Consider the following 13,749-nt stretch of genomic DNA (forward strand, 5'->3'; position numbering starts at 1 on the left):
GGCTGTCATCCCTACTATGAGATTTATTTTCTCATCAGAACTGGTTGGTGGTGAAAAACACAATAATGCATAAATTCAGGCAAGACAAGAGTCCACATTCCCTGCCCAACCCCTGGTCCTGGGTCAGTCACTGAAGCCCATCAGCCCATCTCTGAACTAAGCCCCATCAGCCAGTGCCTTCTCCTCCTCAAAATTCCTGCAAGGAAAACAGGCTCTACCTTCTATGATATGAACAGTAAGGATCTGGTAGGAACCAACACATCTCCACGTCTTGATGCAGCAATGTTGCCAGGTAACAAATGTAGAAATATACTCAGAAAACTGTATGTGACAATATACAACCTCCGCTTTGCAGCTGATAACCGAGGGAGTGTTAAAACACCATGTTCTCTTAACACTCGGGCTTGTGGTGTGAAAATAAAATTAAACGGGATACTTCCTCTTGTAAATATAAGACAGGCATACAACTCACACATGCATCCTCTAATTGGAAGTAGTAGAGGGGTTTGCAGCAGTCATCTGCAATGCACCGTGGCTTTCACTCTCCTCCCCCCAACCCGAATTCCAGAAAACCCAAAGAAACATAGCGAAGAAAGAGCCTTTCTGATGTCAGGAACAAGGTCACCTCTGACCAGAGAAAGCTACTTATAAAAAGGACAACAGTGGAAACTAAAGCAAAGCTCATATATTACTATAAAACTGAATATGCTTGCATTCTGTGGGTTCACAAGTCTGCTTTTCAAATTCATTGGATACCCAAGCAGTGACTACTCGCTTCTCATATCAAATAACCAGTGCTGCCCACTCCCACCCCCAACAATAACAAGATAGATGCTGCTCTCCAGTATGCACAGCACCAAAGTGGCTATAAGCAAGTACTGAATAGCTCCCTGACATGGGACCCATGCAACTAAAGGCTGTCCAGCATGGTAGGAAGTCGAGGGAGACAGACTTGGGTTTAAATCTCAGCTCTGCTAATTGGGTGCCTTTGGGGAAAGACCCTTGGATCTTTCAGACACAGTGTCATCTATAACTGGGGATATCCCACCTAGCTCAGAGAAAGTGCATAACAGCACTAGGCACAGTGCCTGCCCTAGGATGGGCACTTTATAAAGGCAAGAAGTCCCTTCCTTTTCCTTTCCCAAAACATGAATATTCTTCAACCAGCCAAAGACGAATATGGGGAGAATCTGGTGCACTGAGATTCTTCGTGCGAAATGGGCAAAAGCTGAGACCTAATAAGCCTCACATTATACCAAAGTACATGTTCTCCTATAGATGCAAGTAAAAAGCAAAACTGTTAGTAATATAATCTAACTTTTCATAAGAGCCTTAATTAAATGAGCTGCCCTCCACCTCCACAGAGAGGAAGTTATGCAAGAGAGTTTCCTTGCCATTAACTTCCATAGACCTGAGAACCTAGAACTTGCTAGAGGTGAAGCAGCATGGGTAGTACATGTAACTTTATTTAGCAGGCGAGATGCCCAGCCTTTCACGGTTTTCTCCTCCATCATTCACAGGGTGATGTTATAACCAAAGCAAAGACACTGGCCACACAAGCTGTCTTCCGACGTATCTGGAAGGCAGAGCACCCTCCACAAAGAGCCCACCAACAAAATGAACAAAGAGGGAAGCCACAAATTCTAATTCGTCTGACAAAGAGAAGCAAGGTCCTTGAAGAGGGTGCATAGCCCGTGCCCGCGGTCCCCAGGGTGTGGGCTGTGGGCCACATGTGTGCCAGGGAAATTGGTGGAGGCTTCTTGTACAAGGAGATAGCACTGCAGAGAGGCTAAGAACTCAAGATCCGACAGGAAACAAACCCGGACACCACTACCACCTGGTTCTGTGACCCTGAGCAAGTAACCTGACCTCGCAGATCCTCTACTTCCACCTCAGCAGAAAGGGATCACGGCAGTACCTACTCACACAGGATCCCATGAATAGTAAATGACATCATGTGGAGAAGGCATCTAGCCTAGCTCCTGGCACGTGAGCACTCAGATTGTGGTACTCATTATTATTACTACTTGCTATAGTTACCATTAAGAAGACAAGAAGAGGAAAAAGACCCATCAAGTATCTCTGGCATCACAAGGATATTTTTCCAAAACGACATTATGTACTTCCCTTGGGCTCAGACCAACTTAACTCCCTCCCACTCCTAAAGAAGATACTCCTTTAAAATTGTAATAACCTTTAACAACACATTTTCACATCTCACCTCCTCATGTTCACATTCAGAAAAGGATAAGAAGGCTAAAGTAACACAGTGGGCACCTCGGTCAGGACTTCAATTCATTCAGTGAACACTTACTGAGCACCTACCATGGTCCACGTGCTGGGGAGTAAGATAAAGGCTGAACTGCGGAAGAAATCACACTCTTGGGTGGGTGGAGGTGGGGGAGAGAAAGACATACAACCCAAAAGGAACCATGAGCTAATTTACTACGTTAAGCACCATGCTGAGCTGAGTGCTCTCCATACACTATCTCATTTAATTCCCAGAATAACCCTACAGGGTAGGATTCTCTACACTGATTCATTACGTACAGACTGAGTGCCCTTCATGTAACACACATAGAGACTTCTCTAGGGAAGTCGGGGTGCAGTCGGGAAAGACAGACTTGGTCTCAGGCCCCTTGGGTCTTACAATGAACCTCCATATAAAGCCTGGTGATTATTATAATGGTAAATAAACCACCCAGAGATGGAGACAACTACCTCTGCCTCAGGGGATCAAGAGGAAGTTTCCAGAGCAGGAGACATTTCGAACAGGGCTTGGGGAGTATGCCAGGCAAAGGGGACGAGGGCACAGCCCACATGGAGCAGAGGCATCTCAGTACATGGACAGGGAATGCCAAATGAGCAGGTGCAGCTGCAGGACAATGAGGGTGGGGGTGTGAGTGTAGGAACCGAGGCAGGGCCGGGACACACGGGTGCCAGCAGATTTCATTAGGGTGGCAATGGATTCCATCCTCCGCGGAAGGCTGTTAAGACAGGGAATGAGGTAGTCAGGCTTCCATTTAGGCGACATCAACGGCAGCAGTGTGGAAGAGAGACATGCCAAGGCAGGGAGGCCTTTAAGAGGCTTGCTCAGTGATTCAGGTGAAAGGCAAGCAGGCTGAGAACTCAGACAGCCCCATGTAGGCAGACAGGGTACCACAGTGAGCAGGAGCAGGAGTTCTGAAGCCAGAGTGCCTTATTCCAAGTCCCAGCTCCTCCACCCCCAGCTGGGCTGCTTTGGGCACATCATTTAACCTCAAGGTACCCAGTGTCTGGCTCATTACAAGTCCTAAGTGAACGCTGACTATGAAACTACTGGGAGGTAGACTGGGCATAGAATGAGTTCCTAGTGAAAAGCAAGAGAGGGAGACCGACGACATCAAGGTTTTGAGCCTGGGTGAGTAGAGGGGTGGTGGTGGTGAGCCCATTGAACAAGAGACGGAATACAAGAGGGCAAATGGGGCGGAGGAGGGGAGATGATAGGTGTGCTAGGGGTCATGCTAACTCAGAGTTAACACAGGTGGAGATGCCCAACAGAGGTTTACAGAGAAATCAGCAGAGAGGTGGAGCCAGGAGCCATACCTTTGGGAGTTGTTGGCACAGTTGGTAGCTGGAAGCCATGGGAGTGGATAAGATCACCCAGGGAGTTTGGAGAAAGAGAAGACAAACAGGCTGGAGACCAGACTCCAGTATTTCAGATATTTTAAGGTTAACTGTATGGTAGGCCCCCTTAGCCATAGTTTCGCTTTCTGCAGTTTCAGTTACCCGCGGGCAACTGCTGTCTGAAAGCAGATGATCCTCCTTCTGGACATATCATGAGAAGGTCAACAGGAGCCTAATGCTACCTCACAATGCCTGCATCATTCACCTCACTTCATCCCACCACATAGGCATTTTATCATCTCACATCATCACAAAAAGAAGGGTGAGTACAGGGCAATAAGATATTTTGAGAGAGAGAGAGACCACATTCACACAACTTTTATTACTGTACATTGTTATAATTGTTCTATTTTATTGTTAGTTATTGTTAATCTCTTACTGTGCCTAATATAAATTAAACTTTATTATAGGTATGTATGTATAGGAAAAAAACATAGTACACATACAGTTCAGTACTATCTGTGGTTTCAGGCATCCACTGGGGGTCTTGGAATGCATCCCCCGCAGATAAGGGGGGACTACTGTATATACCATGAGGAGGCCTTGTGTTTGCCACCAGGAAAACCTTTGTCAAAGGCAGAGAAATAGCACAGCATTAGGCCACAGGGAAGTGACTAACTCAAAATGTAGTGCCTGGGGCAGGGAGGTCAGAGAGGGTTCACAGATGAAAAATCTGTCGTCTCAGGTGTTTGGACTCTTGAGTCACATACACAAATCCCCAGAGGAATGAGGTGCCTTAGTCTGCCCTCCAAATCTGCGTTGAAAGGTGGCCAACAGGATGGAAAAACCTCCTGGTAGAGACAGCAAAGGAAAACGGCAGATCTCCACTGGGAAGGAAAAGTCTTCTCAGGAAGAGTCTGACTTGCCTGTGCCCACCCCCTTACCACAAAAGAATGAAAGAGAAAGAGACTTCTCTTTCCCTGAATTCCCATTAATAGCTGAGTAAGTGGCCAAAATACCTTGGAACTTAGGATATTAGTCACGAGGTGAATATTTACCTAAAACCTATCATTGCCAAGCCAGGGAGTGAAAAGCACAGAACAAAGGAGAAAAGACATGGCTGTTTTCCTCAAGGAGCTTAATATCTAGACAGTAAGGATTCAACAAACACGGTGGCTGGCAACGGTTTTCTGTAAAAGGCCAGATGGTAAATATTCTAGGCTTTGCAGTCCATTCTGTCTCTGTTGCCACTTCTCAACTCTGCCCTGGTAGCGCGAAAGCAGCCAGAGATGATACTAAAGGAATAAGGTGGCTGTGTTCCAATAAAGCTGTAAAACAACCAAACAAAAGCAGGCAGCCGGCTGGATGTGACATGGCCGCCACAGTTTGCCAACTCCTAGATTAACATGCCACCAGCCAGCAGAGAATTTGGTCAGCCTGGAAGTTTCTAAGAGGCATTCCATACTCAGAAGTCATTAAGGAAAGTTAGGCTTCCTGTTAGACTTGAAGGAAAAATAAGAAAGAAGGAAAATCTGTGCTTGCTGTGGATTTAATAAGATAAAATGAAATGAAGGCTCAATTTACAACTATTTTCAAGTCTTCTCTGACCGTGAAAAACCTGAGGTTTCCTTTGAAGACATCTCCTCTTAGAAACTAATTCGTGCTCCTAGGTTTACAGGAAGGAAGGAGATTAACACTTGGCTGCCAAAGATCTCCCTGTCATCCCTCAGCCCCTACAGTCCTCCTATGGAAGGCCAGAAGAGCAGATAGACGCAACTGTCTACCTCTGCCTAAACCGCCAGCTTTGCTACTCAAGAAAGAAGGGAAATAATATTGGGTCTCCAATTCCTCTAAAAGCATGAGCCAGGGTGCACACCTTCCCCTCGGCCCACCGCATCAGGACTGTTATAACCCAGCTGAGAAGGAGCCACAAAAGAACGTGCTGACAATCCCTGCACTCATTTCTTGCCCTGAACTGCAAAACCGAGAGCCAGTAGGTGCATGCGTTATCTAGTCCGCACCACCACTTGAAGAGTTGCACCAAGGATGGACGACCAAGACTGAGCTGTGGGAGCGGCCATTCTCCCATGCAGCAAAGTTCGTTCAAGTCTTACATTCCCAAGAATGATAACTACTTTTAAATTTTGAGTTTCCACCTCAAAACCTGGATTTAGACCAATAATCCTATAAGACTCTTGTTCAATGACATGCCAGTTTCCTGGGAATGGAGAGGGAGGGGACAGTGTATGTCCAAGGAATTATTTGCACAAAAAAACAGAAAGGAAAGAAAAAGGCCTGGGTCAGGAATCACTTAAAACCACAGAGTGACTGGACTGCTCTTTGGTTTAGGCTTCACCCAGAATATGTCAGTGTGAGTACCCTGCATCCAGACCTCTAAAATCACTTCAAACATGCAAACAGAGGGACTGAGGGGAACTGCGCGTGAAAACAACATGAAACAGCACCCCCAGCCCCAAAGGATCGTAAACCACTACACAAAAGTGAAATATCAGAAGTAGGGTTTTTGACAGAAAACAAATCTAATAAAATGAAGTCCGTTCTTAAACAATAAAAATTTCACTAATAAAAATAATCACCACCACATTTGGAGATCTTTCTATGACCCCGACACTGCATGAGGCACCTTCTGTGAATCACTTTGTTTAACCATCCCAGGAAGCCTGGGAGGTGGCACTGACACCTGTCACCATCCTGCTCTCCCATCGGGAACCGGGCTCAGGGAGGTCAAGGACTCTGCCCTGAGCCCTGAGGTGGGATGTGGCCAAGGCAGGGCTCAAACCCCAGCCTTCCTCACTCCACGAAATCAGCACTCACAGCAGCTGCTCGCATTTCTGCGGCATCTACTGGGTCATGCACTTTACCCCCACGATCCTCTGTTAATCATCTCAACAACTCCTTGAGGAAGGCACTGGTTTTTCTAACTCTCATCTTACAGATGAGAAAACTGAGTTTCAAAGAGTCCTGGGAAAGTCCTAGGTCATCCAGTTGGCAGGGGACAGAGCTGGGATTCCAGTGGAGGTTTTTCCACTCTGGAGGCCAAGCTCCTTCCCATGCCATAGGCTTCCCTTCTCAGGGTCTCCTCAAAGTCCCCAACCCTATGTTACCAACTTCCAAAGAAGGGCCAACAGGAGGGGTACGTACCCCCAGCCACGAACCACGTTGGGGCAGCTTTGCTGTTTGGACCCCTCATGGCTTCAGCTGAATGGCACAGTGTCGAAGGGAGCCTCCTGGGGCCAGGCCACCTGCCTCCCTTTTATTTTAATGCCAACATCCCCTCCCCAGCCCCCTGGGGGAGAAAGCAGTCTTCTGACTCTACTGCTGGCTACATTCGTTTCCCACATGGATAAAAACCTGAGGTCAGAAAACACCACTCAGAAGTGACTCATTTCTGACTTCTCTGCCAAAAACAACACCCTTTTACGTAACTTGCTCACACACCAATCTCTCCCTCCTCCTCGGGGTGACTGCCCTGTCAACCCAAGGCTGATCTTCCTCTCAAACTGGCCTTCCATTTCCAGCAAAGGCAAATCAAATCACCCTTTCCGGCTTCGTCTCTCTGCTAACCGGGGTCAGAGGTGGCCAAACCAATGTGCTCCTCCCACAGGGCATTCTTGCAGTGACTTCCTCTGGAAGAGGTGGGAGATTTCGTATCTAATATTGGCTCTCGGGTTGATTTCTTAAGCCAACCTCAAAAAATAAGTGTGGGGTGGGGGAAAGGCCCCATGGACTAGGGATCTTTCTCAGCTGAATTTGCAAGCCAGTTTCCTGACAGAGCACTTCTCACATTTTCCAACTCCAGCTGCGTACGTGCAGAAAAGAAAACTCTTTTTGGGTGTGTCTCTAGGCTAGACTTGGCATAGGGTTAGCCGTGGGCAGCTATTTGATACATAAAATCGACTTTGCTTCTGCAACCGGAAGCAATTAGTCCAAAAAAATTTTCTCTTTTTATATCTGTCCCCTTAATTTGATATGAAGTTCTCTATGGTCACGTCAGCACATCTATCCCCAAATATCTGTATTTGCTTAAAAAAACCACCAAACACTAGGCATGTTCAGTGATACACTCTACACCACCTCCTCCTCAGGTGAGGACAGCCTCTGTCCTGCTGGGAAGAGGAAGTGAAGGGAACTTCCCCCGGGTGCTGGTGGGAACATCTCAGGAGGAAGGAACACAGAAATTGGCAAGGACTCGAAGGACGGATATGCAAGTGCCATGAGGCTTGCTGAGCCCTGAGTGTGCCAAAAATTAATTCATAAGCAAATGCTTATTTTATAGTTTCCCACTTGCTACAAAACATCAAGCAGAAAAGAAAGATTTCTTCTGGAGGCTGGCAGGAAGAGGGTGGCACCAGAGTGGGGAGAAAAAAAGCAGGAATTACTCTTAAAGAGAAGCTTGATTCCATGGCTCAACAAGGTGCCACCATTCCCAGGGAACCCAAGGGAGGTGGTACTATCTCCTTGTTCCTATAAGCAGAGGGTCCACCATGAAATCTGAGCTGCTTTGATGGCACCCAGGTAGGAGAAGTTTTGGAGGCAATATCCATCCTCAGGCGTTACTACTATCAGAAGATGCTGGAAGACTTGGGGACACCATCCCTTGGAGTTTATTAGGGCCAGGCCATAGCCTCAAGTTTGCTTCCAGGCATTTCAGGGCTTTAGGTGATGATGTGATAGATAACAAGATGATGATGTGACAGATAATCCTCTCCATTAGGGTTCCTAGCAAGCACAGTATGTCCTTATTTTTAGATTTCCATAAACTGAATCCTCTAAGGTCTAGGCAACTTCTGGAAAGCTAAGGTCCCCAGTGACCTTATCTTCAGGGCAAGACTGAATTTTTACAAATCTTCCAAAAGGGGAAGGACATGTGTCAACAGTTGTACGAAAATGGGACTGAATTCCCAGGGAGAACCAAGCTGTAGCACCCAACTCAGAGGCTTGACTGACCTGTGGTAGGTGCTCAATCAATTATAATGGGGGAGTGGGAGCCAGTCTCTAAAGGTGGCCCCCCAGAATTCCCTCTCTCCTTTTATACACAAGCCTCCTTGCAACAAGAGGTGGAGCTTTTCTCCCCTCCCTCTGAAACTAGGCTGGCCTCATGACTGGTTTTGACCAATAGAACGTGGCAGAGGTGACGTGCTAGGAATTCCAAGCTCAGGCCTTAAAAAGACTGGTAGCTTCCACTTCCTGCTTCATGAAACACTACTTCTTAGAACTCAGCTACATTCTAAGAAGGCCAAACACACATGGCAAGGTCACATGGAGGAGAACCAAGCTGTTCCAGGGAATAGCCCCAGCTGAGCTCCAGCTGAGAGCTAGCACTAAGTGCCACAGCCATACAAGTGGTCACCTTGGCTGTTCCAGCCCAATCAAGCCCCTGATGACTGTAGCCCATCCATGATCACACATAGCAGAAGAACCACCCAGCTGAGCCCAAGCTCATAGAATTGTGACAAGTATCAGAATGGCCATTGCTTTTGAGCCATTAAGTTTTGAGTTGGTTATTCAGTGATAGATAGCTAAAATGGGGGAGGGGACAAGAGGCATGTGATATTCACCAGATTTTGTGTAGCTCTGTAGCTCTCAGTGAGTCATAACCCTCGCTGAACTTCTGTCTCCCCAACTCTGTGACGGGACAATGCATGACCAGCATACCTCACAGGGCAACTGGAGACTCAAATGAGATTGCTTGAGTGAAAGAACTTCATAAACAGTGAATGACCAATTCAACAGAATTTGGATACTGGTCTCATTTGTCTTCTCTACTGAGCTCTGCAGGCATGAACCCATCCCTGGCCCACTTACCCCTCTGTCTTGGGAGATGACAAGGAGTTACCTTGTAAGAAGGAGAAAGTCATCTACCTTTATAAAGCTCCTGCCTTCTTCCTCAGGTCTTTACTATCATCCTGAAGAATGAAGCCCATTACAGGCAAGGAGGAGTTTGGGGAGACAAGCTGCCTTGGTTCAAATCTTGGCTCTGCTACTTATTGCTTGTAGGATTTGGGGCAAGTTCCTTAACGATTTTGTGTTTTAGTTTCCTCATCTATAAAAATGGATAATCATGGCACCCACCTCACAGGGAGATTGTGAGGATTAAATGAGATGATGCATGAAAAGCACTTAAGCACAATTCCTGGCCCACAGTAAGCACTTAATAAAGGTTGGCTGTCATCATCATCAGTATAGTTTTTACTTTAATTTTTCAAATGATCAGAAAGTAAAATTGACTTTTTTGGTATAGAGTTCTACAAATTTTCATACATATATCGATTTGTGTGTCCACCACCAAAAGCAGGACACACAACAGTGTCATCACCCAAAAAACTTCTTTGTGCTATTCCTTTATACTCAAACCGTCCCCTCACTCCTACTGTGGCAAACATTGATCTGTTCTCCATCACAATAGTCTTGTCCTTTTGAGAATGTCATATAAATAGAACCATACAGTGTGTCACCTTTTGAGATTGGCTTCTTTCACTCAGCGTAATGCTTTTGAGATGCAATGAAGTTACTGTATTTATCAGTAGCTCACTCCTCTTTATTGCTGAGTGGTATTCTGTTGTATGGATGTAACATAGTTTGTCCAATCACTATATTTTAAATAACTATTTTCACAAGACAGAGAAGACTTCAGAAATGGAACCAGCCAGCCATTGCCACCGGGTTCTAAGAACTCCTGGGAAAATACCTAATAATTGCTAAAAAGTCCTGGTTCAAAGCTGCAAGGAACCCAGGAGTCCACACTTACGTCTCACACTTTATAGACACATGAACATAACTTCCCTAATCCCACACACAACCAGACTGGGCAGCAGGTCTCATTTCCCCTCTTTTCTATGTGAAACATGCCCCAAATCCTGGGAGGAGGTGGTAATACACATAATGGCCCTCTGCTGCCCTTTTCTTGGACAGATAAGACACTGTTCTGGAACCGTGCAGCCCTGCATACTCCCCTGCGATTGCCCTTTCTACTACCTGTCACTGAGAAACCTGAATCTAGGGAAGCCCACCTGACCACAGACCAATTTCCCTTCCTGAGACTGTAACACATCACGTGGAACAGGAAGTGATAATGGGCAGTGAGTTCCAGCTGGAACCTACCCTGTCTTTAATGGATTACAGCATTTCAGCAATCATTAATAGCCAAAACTGCAGTCTTTACTCAACTCAAATTAACTTCCCAGCTGGTCATTTACTACTTTGAACCGGCATCTCTAAGGCAAGATGAAACTTTGAATCACGCTCCCTGGGGCTTCAGGGTGTTTGTCCTTAACTGGCCCCAGACGAGTCGAGTTCTACATCATTTTCTCCAGAGAAAGAGAAGCTCAGGGCCAAGGGGATCTCACAAATCAGCCCTAGGCTAGAATAAATTTTCCTGGAACCACAGGTCTCTAATGAGGTGATGGGTTAGATTTGCCCCTCCAACCCCCAAGAGCTCAGGAGGAGGAGAAGGAGAGAGAGAGCGCGTGCACGTGCTCTCAGTGCTGTGCCTTCTCATCCAGTCCGGGGGTCCATAGGCCACCACATCCAGAGGGCCACGTGCAGGCCCACCCACTCATGAGCACACCCGCTCCGTCAAGAGAAAACAGCTCCACTCCCTGAGAGGCTAAACTACTCGAACTCCATCGTGGCATTTCTTCTGGAGCCTGAGCATATGAGTAATAAATGTGTGAAAACATGAAACTAATATTCATAATTACTTTACAAGATAAAGAACTTGAAGGAAAAACAGCTTCTGTGTGCCTTGCCATCACCATCAGGGGTACACTGTGAAAAACACGGCATCTCGCCAGAACCTCAGACTTCATCTTGCCAGCCAGCCTTAGCGCTGGCAGCCCTCAGCCCCCGCAAGCCCTCTCCATGCTTCATTATTCTCTAACTAACGGTCTTCTTGTGTCTAGGCATCCAGACTTTTTAAAGCCTTGAGAGCCAACTGGAGCTCTGACCTTCTTGTCTCCCACATCCGATCAGCCGCCATTTTGGCCAACATTTACACTAACTATGAACAGGTCCAAGGCCTGGGCCTTGAGCACGGGGTGTAGGAGAGTCTCCATTCATGATATCCTGTCCCTCATCCCCTTACCCCACCAGGTTCAGGACCTCTTTTTCTCTCTTTTTTTTCTTTGTTATTGAGGTGTAACTCATGTACAGTAAAACACACCAATTTGAACTGTGTGGCTCACTGAGTTTGAAATAGGTGTAGACCCATTGTTACCACCACATAGACCAAGATGTAGAATGTCTCCATCACCCCAAAGGGCTCCCTTGTGCCCCACACCTCCCAAGTTAGGACCAATTCTATCATACATTTGTTTTGAGTTCAGGCTCTCATTAGCTCTCTCCTAAATCACTGCTAATTAACTTTTTGATTGTTGGACTGCCTCCTTCTGGACTCTGCTCTCCTCAGTGTACCTGTTCTACACTGACAGATTTATGGTGCTAAATCACAGGCTTGAGGCCTCGTGGAGGGCTGCCATGCTGCTGTATACAGACCCCAGTACCCATCCCCCTGTCCCCTCGCACCTTCCTGCACCAGCTCTGCCCAGTCTGAAGGGCCCAGTCCCAGTTCTGCCAGCACACCTGCTGCTCTTGTGCCTCTGGGCCTTCCCTTCCACGCAGCATGACCGAGCCTTCCCATGCCCCAGCTCCACGCCCAATTTCCACCTTTCAGACCCATACCCATCGTTCAAAGCCCACCTCATCGAAACATCTTTCACCAGCTCCTCACACAGATAGCATTACGTCTTCCTCAGAGGGCCCACAGTTCTGTTCCTACCTCTTGGATGGCAGTACACACCATTCTTGAGGCATAACTTCCTATGTGCACAATATACACATCATTCTTATATCTTTGCTAGATTTTCAATTTCTTCAAGACCAAGCTTCTGGGATTCTGAGATTTCTCAAATTACTAAAGCTTTAAAAAAAATTTGGGAGAGGGAAGGGAACAACATAGGGTTTCCAAATTCTTACTTGGCCAATAGAGAAAAAATTCAAAACTGTCATCCACTATTAACACCATTTCATTAAAGAAAGACATTGGAGCTTAAAAAAAAAAATGGAGAGAATATAATCTCAGAATAAAACGGTCAGATGGTCCTTCAACCAATACATTTGGTTTACAAAAAACTTACCACACTGCCCTCAGTTTTCACACCTGGCTATGCCTGAAGAAAATACTTATGAACAGACTGGTTCCTGTGTCTGGAAACCACTGTCCTGCAGGCCCTAGTAAAGTACCGTGTACACACAAAGTGCTCAATAAATGTTTAGTTCAACTGATCTAGTCACTGGAAATCACATGGTTCAAAGACAAGGAGCGTTTCAGCACTGCTGGCATTCTGACACACTCACCCCAACACCAAGGACACAGCAGGGGGTGGGCAAATCCTAATGATGAGAAGGGCTGCAGAAGTTACCCAGGCTCACTGTCAGACTCATGTGTGACAAAATCAAACAACAACTCCAACACGTGACAGCTGACAACTCAGACTCTGCCATTGGCACAAATTTCAACTTAGTGCAGTGCACAATGACTTCACAAGTGTGTATTGGGGCAAGCGGGGATTGGAGGGCAAAAGACAGGGCCACTGCAGTTGGCTGTGCAGGTTGTTCAAGGCACAGGGCGCCTGGTAGGAAGAGTGAGTTGGGGCTGAAATCCAGGTGCCCTGGCCCAGGGCAAACCTACCCACGCCCTTTTCTAAACTGCACAAAGAACCAAGACTTCATTAATCCAGACTCTGAATTTAAATTCAAGACCAATAACACAATGTCAAGTCAAATACATACATAAGGGTGAGTATGATATGTAAATTATATCTCAATAAAGCTGTTATCAAAATACGGGTGTTTGTGTGCTTTCCGTTAATATAGGTTCACTGTTTAAATCAACGAAGGGAAACAACGGAGTACAATTTCTTTTCTATGTAAAACTTCTTGAGGACCAGAGAGAAACACAAACACACATACAGCTAAGTAAACCCTTATTCAGAGAGCCACAAAAAAGGAGGCATGCACGAAGGGGGTATTACAAAGACTTAAAGGAATCATTTTAATTGCCATTTCTCCATGAAAATTATCTTATATATGTATTATTAAAATTGCTTCTTTAAGATTTCTCCC

At 46.2% G+C, this 13,749-nt stretch overlaps 1 protein-coding gene across 10 annotated transcripts in view; it reads right to left on the bottom strand.

The window, feature by feature from the left end:
- The window catches only part of ITPR1 (inositol 1,4,5-trisphosphate receptor type 1), a 318,979-nt gene that overhangs the window by 89,935 nt on the left and 215,295 nt on the right, over positions 1-13,749 (bottom strand). The window lies entirely within an intron of this gene.

The sequence above is a fragment of the Equus caballus genome, chromosome 16, assembly GCF_041296265.1.
Source record: "Equus caballus isolate H_3958 breed thoroughbred chromosome 16, TB-T2T, whole genome shotgun sequence".
NCBI classification, from domain to species: Eukaryota; Metazoa; Chordata; class Mammalia; order Perissodactyla; family Equidae; genus Equus; species Equus caballus.